The following is an 8,200-nucleotide window of genomic DNA, read 5'->3' on the forward strand; positions in this document are numbered from 1 at the left end:
GCCTCTCACAGGGCATGGCTGCCTCTCAGTCTGCAGGAAATTCAGGCAGCCCAGGCTTCCTGGGTGCTGGGAGGAGGCTGCACAGGCGGAGGGGTGAGGCCAGGTGCTGCACCATCAAGAGAGGCCGTGCAAGGTTGTGCGAGGCCGTGCGAGGCCGGCTGAGGAGCCTGGGTCCACACCACGCCCGGCTCCCGGGGGTCGGCCCAGCAGGCAGACTGGAGGACGCAGGGCAGCCCAGGCACACAGGCCTCTCACTTGGCAGATGTGTCCCGAGTCATCACACGCCTGTGGGAGCTCTCCCGGGAGGGAGAAGGGAGACGCCTCCCACAGCCTGACCGAGTGCTGGGCCGCGGAGGTGCCCAAGCTGGCAGCTGCCCCCAGAGCAGACGAGGGGGCCAAGGTTCAGGGAGGGCACAGGCAGCAGGAGATCTCGGACCCCAATTCCAGGTCCCCTTGACTGCCCCCGTCCTGAGTCCTGCCCTCCCTGGGCCTGCCTGGGGGCCTGGCAGAGCCCGCACAACTGCCTGGTGGCCGAGGCCTGTGCTTCCCCAGAGCCCCGGCCGCACCCACCGCACCTTGCAGGAGGCAGCAGAGACAGGGCCTAGGGCACGGGTCAGGTTCCCTGTGGACAGCAGCGATCCAGAGGCCTGTCCAGAGCAGTCCCAGGGGAAGCCTCTGAACCCCTCTCCCCAGCCCTCACGGAGCCGATTAGGCACCTAGGTTGGAGCCCGGCCTTAGGGGAGCGCCCTCCGGCAGGCTGTGGGTGCCCTGCTGACGTCGGCCCCAGTCAGCTGTCCCGTGGGCAAGGCAGGAGGCCTGGGGTGGGGATGGTCACGAGTTCAGTGGGTCAAAGCCCAGCCCACGTCTCTGGGGTGCACTGGGAAACCCCCATAGGCCAGGCCTTGCCCACGTTCCCCCTTCCTCTTTCCTCTGGCCTCGCCTGGCCCGGCCAGCCCAGACCACACCCAGGCCTGTGAACAGGTGGCCTTGGCCCCTCGCCCGGCTCTTCCTGTGAGGGCCTCCCTGTGGGCTCCGCGGACTCTCCAGCCCCGAGTCAGGGCGCCCAAGCTGGCGCTGTGTCCCTCAGGGCGCCCTGGTGTGGAAGCCTCAGAGACCCCTGCAGTGTCACGGGGTGGGGACAGAGGCTCAGCCACGTGGCCAGGAGGCAGCTGACCGTGACCCACGAGCCAGCACTGGGGAGGGCTGAGGCACTGGCCCCAGACAGAGGCCACTGCTGCAGACATGGCCTGTTTCTGGGCAAAGACTGTGGTTCGAAGGAAGAGGAGGGGTGGAGAGCATTCTAGAAAGGCGGGCAGACCGCTGAGGCCTCCCTGGTGGGCTGGGCGGTGGGCGTGTGGGCAGTCCACGTCGTGCCCCTCGGTTTAACCTGCACAGCCGGCTGTGTCTATACTCCCGGCCTGGGGGCGCTGAGTCGGCATGCGCACATGTGTGATACCCACAAAAGCATTGAAAGCATGTTTATTCATTGACTCGTTTATTTAAAATTTGCCAGAGGGTGTGCATGCTCACCAGAGAGAGACAGAGACAGAGACAGAGGTGCATGAGATGCAGCACCCCGAGGGGTGTGACCGCGCTGCAGTCCCCTCTCCATCTCTCCCTCCCAGCAGAGTCTGGGCACTTTCAAGTCACCGGCTCCAGGACTCAGACCACATGGGGTCCAGCCCCTCCACCCACCAGGCCACAGGATGGCTAAAAAGGCAGCTTAGTTTCCACTCTAATCGTGTGCACGAGGAGGCGAACGGGCAACTCCGCGCCCCACACGGCGGGGTTAAAGGCCTTCCTGCCCAGTCCTGCTCACGCGGCAACCCTGGCACGCTCTCCCCAGACGCTCTCCCCATGGCTTCGCTCACATGTCACAGAGCGGCAGGGCAGACTTCAGAGACAGTGCCCAAGGGAGGGCACTCAGGGGATGGCACCGACAGTGAGTGTGGCAGAGAGGGCAGACCCCTCTCTGAGAAGTGGGCCTTCCAGAGAGGACCCCCTTGGGGGGCAGAGGTGCGTCCCCCCGCTATGCACTGCGCCTTCGCAAGCTCACAGGCAGGGCCGCGCAGGCAGTGGGGACAAGGAAAGGCAGCGTGCCCAGACAGCAGGGAGAGCCTGCAAGCCAGTCCCACAGGAGCGCCCTGGGGATGGGGACAGGGATGGGGACGCAGGCTCCCGGCTGCCAGGCAGTGCCCGTAGCAGTGAGCTGAAGGCCTGTCCGCGAATGGCTCTAGGAACAGGAAGTCCCTTGGCAGCCGAGCCGACCCCAACCTGATTGGTTCGCGTCCGCGTGTGAGACAGTGTCCATCTTTCTGCACTTGGCCTCTTCCTCAACATGACGGCCTCCGGGTTCGTCCTTGTCACAGACGACGTGATTTCCCTCCTTTAGAAGCTGGGTACTGTCCTCGCTTCGTGTGGAGCACCACCGGGGAGGGAGCGTGAGAAACCCCCTCTCCCAGAGAGTGCCCACGCTGCAGTCCCTTCTCCATTCTCCTCTCCCAGAGAGTGCCCACGCTGCAGTCCCTTCTCCATTCTCCTCTCCCAGAGAGTGCCCACGCTGCAGTCCCTTCTCCATTCTCCTCTCCCAGAGAGTGCCCACGCTGCAGTCCCTTCTCCATTCTCCTCTCCCAGAGAGTGCCCACGCTGCAGTCCCTTCTCCATTCTCCTCTCCCAGAGAGTGCCCACGCTGCAGTCCCTTCTCCATTCTCCTCTCCCAGAGAGGGCCGAGGCTGCAGACCCTTCTCCATTCTCCTCTTGGGATTTCAAGCACATGCACACATGTACCCAGAGCATTTTCCAAGCAGCCGGGTCTGGGACTCACACTGCACAGTCAGCCGTGTGGGATCCAGCTGCCTTAACCACCACCCCTCCTGGCAGACCCATAATACCATAATTTCTTCTTTTTTTAAGAGAGATTTTTTTCTGTAGGGCATGTATGCTCACTGGAGAGACAGAGACAGAAAGTGAGAGATCACCCCCCATGGATGGCCACACCGTAATCCCTTCCCTTCTCTTCCATTCTCCTTTCAGGAGTTTGGGCATGCGCACGTATGTGCCCAACATAAATTTTAAGCTGCCAGGTCTGAGACTCGAACTGCAGTTGACTATGTTGGAGTCCAGTGACTTAACCATTATGCCATCTGCTGGTCTCAATACCACATTTTCCTGGGAATCAGCAGTTAGCGTAATGGCTATGTCGCTGGACTCCCACGTAGTTGACCGCGGTTCGTGTCCCGGACCCGGTGGCTTAGAACTCACACTGGGCGCGTGTGCGTGCATGCCCAAGATCCCGAGAGGAGAATGGAGAAGGGATTGCAGTGTGGCCATCCCCCCTGGGGGGTGATTTCTCGCTTTCTGTCTCTCTGTCTCTGTCTGTCTGGCGAGTGCACGCGCCCTATAGCGAAAACCTCTCCAAAAAAAAAATATAGACCACATTTTCCTTAACCAGTCCTTAGTCAACTCACACGTCAGTTGATTCCAATTCTTAGCTGCTGTGAGTAGCGCTGTAATGGACACGGGTGAGCAGGCATCTCTTCGACGCACAGGGTAATCCTATTTTTACTTTTTTGAGGAACTTCCATAATGTCTTCCATAATGACTGTACTACGTTACATTCCACCAGTCATGTGCAACTGTTCCCTCTTCATATCCTCCTCCAAACTTGTTATCACTAGTGTTAGTAATAGCCATTCTAACAGATATAAGGTGATATCTCATTGTGCTTATAATTTGCATTTCTCTGATAATTAGGGATTTTGAGCATTTTTTCACATATCCACTGGTCATTCGTATGTTTTCTTTTGAGAATTGTCTATTCAAATCCTTTGCCCATTTTTTCCCTAAACAGATGATAATCGATTTATTAAAATAGTTGACTTAGGCATCTGCAATAGTGACTTCAACCTCAGCTCCTGGTTCAGTACTGATGGAAGTAAACTGTTGAATAATCTCAGGACTGTGTAAATCAGTGGGTCACTTGTGGATTCTCATCTGGAAACGATCCCAAGTCTTAGAACCTTCACCACATGGTGTTTCTCTTGTAGTGACTCTCTAAGTCTTGATAGACATCTGAACTGGCCCTTTCACCTTGAGGTTCTTTTCCTCTGCACCTCTGATTAAGCCAGCACACACTTTCTCCAGGGACTTTATATTGCAGCTGGTTAAAGTCATTCTAATTCAGTGATTGGCCACCTCTGGCTCCATGGGGTTTTTCCCAGCATCTTTAAAAGTCATGGCTGTGGCACTTCCTGACCAACTTGTTCCTGCGCGAGAGTGAACAGCAGTGAATCAGAAGCAGGAGCAGGCTGACTGGAGCTCTGAAGCACTTGCATCTGCATTTTTTATAAAAAGAAAGCTCCTTTGCCCATTTGTAAGAAAAGGTTGTTTGTTTCCTTGATGTTGTTTGAATTTCTAATATATTTTGGATATTAACTCCTTAGCACATGTATGGCTTGCAAGCATTTTTACCCATTCCATAGGTTGTCTCTGCATTCTGTCGTTTGTTTCTTCATATACTTTTTAGAATAAGCTTTTCTATAACTACAGAAAAATCTTGCTAGAGTTTTTTTGTTTTGTTTTTGCTTTTTTGAGGTTTTTGCTATAAGGTGCATGTGCTCGCCAGAAAGACAGAAAGTGAGAACGCCCCCCCCCCGAGGGATGGCCACACTGCAATCCCTGCAATCCCTTCTCCTCCGTTCTCCTCTCAGGATCTTGGGCATGAACACGCACACACACCCAGCATGAGTTTAAGCCACCAGGTCTGGGACATGAACTGCAATTGACTACATGGAGTCCAGTGACATAGCCATTATGCCAACTGCTGGTCTCCTTGCTAGAGCTTTTATAGGAATTCTGCTAAATCTATAGATCAATGTGGAGAAAATTAACATTCTTTATGGAGAGTCTTCCAATTCATGAACATGATATGTCTTTCCCTTTATCGAGGTCTTTGATTTATTTTTATCAGTATTTTGTTATATTTAGTACATAATCTTACACATGCTTTGTTAAATTTATACCTTAGCATTTCATTTGTTTGTTTGTTTGTTTGTTTTTGGATACATTTTTGCTATAGGGCATGTGCACTCACCAGAAAGATATAGACAACAGAGAGACAGAAAGTGAGAAATCTCCCCCCAGGGAGGGATGTCCATGCCACATCCTTTCTCCTTTATTCTTCTCTCAGGAACTTGGGTATGCATGCACATGTGCCCAGCATGAGTTTAAGCCATCAGAACCGGGACTCAAGCCACGGTTGACTACATGGGAGTCCAGCAACATAGCCATTATGCTATCTGCTGGCCCCTTTTTTTAAAAAAATATTATTTTATTTTATTTTATTTATTATTTTGAATCTGACCAGGAGGAGACAGAGAGAGAGAGTAAGAGAGATAAAGGGAAAGTGAAAAAGCAAGCTGCCAGATCTGGGACTCGAATTGTGGTTGGCCACATGGGAGTCCAGGACCTTAACTACTGTGCCATCTGCCAGCCCCATGCATTTCATATTTTCTTAAGAAAGATTTTTGCTATAGGGTGCATGTGCTTGCTGGAGAGACACAGAGAAACAGAGAGACAGATGGCTATGCTACACTCCCTTCTCCTCCACTCTCCTCTTGGGATTTTGTGCTCCCAGTCTTAATTTTAAGCCACTGGGTCTGGGACTTGAACCACAGTCGACTACGTGGGAGGCCAGCGATGTAACCATTACATCATCTGCTGTTGCCATTAGCATTTCATATTTTGACATGATTGTAGATAGTATTGGATTTTAAATTTAAGTTTCAACATGTTTGGTGTATGTATATGTGTGTGCACTTTTTTCCTTTCTAGTTTGTCTACCTTTTCTCTTTCTTGCCTATGGCACCGGCTAGAACTTTCAATATGACGTTGAATAAGATTGTGACGCTGAGCGCTCTGTCCTTGTGCTTGGTCTTAGAAGGTCAGACTTCCTTGATTTATCTGCCCGATATCAATTTGAGGTCGTTCTCCCCTTTATTTCTACTTTGCTGAGAGTTTACTTTTTCCTTCTCTTTTTAAAAATAATTATTTATTTTATTTAATTTATTATTATTATTTTAAAATTTGATGAGAGAAAGAGAAAGTAAGAAAGCAAGCTGCCAGGCCCAGGAGTTGAACCATGACTGGCCATGTGAGAGGACTCCACCGTGACCACCATGGCACCTGCCAGCCCCTTTCCTGTGTTCTATTAATCATGAACGGGTGTTGGGTATTGTCAAATGCTTCTTCTGCATCTAATGATATAATCACATGACTCTTTTTCTTCAGCTAATTGGTCGCTTTTCAAATGTTGAGCTAGCCTTGTAGAGGTGGAATGAATCCTACTTGGTCATGAGGTTGCTTCTTCCAATACATTAATTGATTCAATGTACTGAATTCTCTTTTTTGGTGGCATGTCTGTGTGTGCTGTCTAGGTAAGTCTTGCTGTGTCACAGCCCTACCTGAGCCTTCTGAGTGACGGGGGCCACAGGTACGGGCCGACACCCGGCTTTCTAGGGTGGGCTGGGCAGCGAGCCCTGGCCTGCCGCGCTGCTGTACGGGGATACTTGCATCTCGGTCTAAGAGAGTTCTCGGTCTGCAGTGCTCTTTCTTCCTTTCTCTCATTCTCTCTTTCTTTTTCTTTCCTGTTCTCCTCCTTTTTCCTTTCCTTATTTTTCTTCTCTTTTCTTTCTGACTGTCTGGTTTTGGTAACAGGATGATGTGGGCCCCATAAAGTATCTCAGGAAAGGGGCTGGCAGGTGGCACAGTGGTTGAGAACCGGATTCCCGCGTGACGGACTGAGGTTCAAGTCCTGTACCCAGTAGCTTGAGAGTCATGCTGGGTGCACGTGTGTACATGCTCAAAAGCTCAAAAGTAGGATGCAGGAGAAGGGGTTATGGTGTTTCCAACCCCTCTGAGGGGCAATTCCTGTTTCCCTCTCTCCGTCTTTCTTTGATGAGTGCAGCACGCTATGGCAAAACCTTGAACCAAATAAACAAACAAGAAATGTCAGGAAATGGTCCCGTCTATTTTCTAGTAGAGCCTGAGGACTGGGGCCAACCTCTCACTTCTCCAGTGAGAGCACCTGAGCGTGGGTGTCGCTTCTGGGGAGCTTTTAGCCTGGGAATTCAATTTCTTGACTATGACAAGGTATCCAGGTGCATTTCGTCTTGGTGAATTTCGGTAGTTTGTGGTTTTCGGGGAACAGTTCCATTTCTTCTGAGTTGGTGAATAGTGTAAAGTTGTTCATAATATCTCCTAATTAAAAAAATTATTTATATTAGGACCAGCTGATGGCGTAATGGCTATGTCGCTGGACTCCCATGTAGTCAACTACAGGTTGAGTCCTGGACCCGGTGGCTTGAACTCACACCAGGCGCGTGTGCGTGCCCAGGATCCCGAGAGGAGAATGGAGGAGAAGGGATTGCGACGTGGCCATCCCCCCCCGGGGGGGGTGATTTCTCGCTTTCTGTCTCTCTGTCTCTCTCTGTCTTTCCGGCGAGTGCACGTGCCCTATAGTAAAAACCTCTCCCAAACAAATTATTTATAATAGAGCACACATGCACATGTGTGGGCACGAGTTGAGCACCCTCCGGAGTGCAGTCACACTGTGACCCTCTTCTTCCAGTGCTCCAGCCCACTGGACCCTGGGCAGTTGCACTCAGGCCTGGCGTGTTTCAGACTGAAGGGCGGGGGATTCGAACTCCTGTTGCCGTGTGGGACCTGGCGCTCACCTCTGCTGTGCCATGACGCCGGCTTCCCTCACGGCTTCAGTGCCTGCTTTATCCCTAACGGCTGCTGGAGCCGCCCGCTCTGGGCTTGCCGCTCTCACGCCTGTGAGCTGGCATGGGAACAGTCACAGCACCGGGTCTACAAAGCTTTCTGCTTTCCAAAACGGGAAGAGACATGGACCCCACAGCAGTGGTGACCTACTGCAAGGTACTTCTCTTGAATTTTGACTAATCAAATTAGCAAAAAACATAGAGGAACTGAGAAGCAGCACTAGCCAGCCTAAGAAAGGTGTGAGCACGCCGCACCTGCGACCAGGAAGCTCACTCGGCTTCCCTTGCCTGCAGCCCTGAAGCAATTTGCGTGGGGCGCAGTAAACCCAAGAGGACCGGAATGGCCTCTGCGCCCTCTGCACAAGGCCCCTCCATCTGGAACTGAGAGGCTCACATCGCAAGAACCCCTCGGCCCCAGG

The 8,200-nt window shown here is 52.2% G+C and overlaps 1 pseudogene; it reads right to left on the bottom strand.

The window, feature by feature from the left end:
• LOC102468614 (tubulin alpha-8 chain-like) overlaps positions 1-7,747 on the bottom strand; it is a 16,902-nt pseudogene extending 9,155 nt beyond the window's left edge.
• Positions 7,748-8,200: the final 453 nt, after the last annotated feature.

This window comes from Tupaia chinensis, unplaced genomic scaffold, assembly GCF_000334495.1.
Source record: "Tupaia chinensis unplaced genomic scaffold, TupChi_1.0 Scaffold000355_1, whole genome shotgun sequence".
NCBI classification, from domain to species: Eukaryota; Metazoa; Chordata; class Mammalia; order Scandentia; family Tupaiidae; genus Tupaia; species Tupaia belangeri.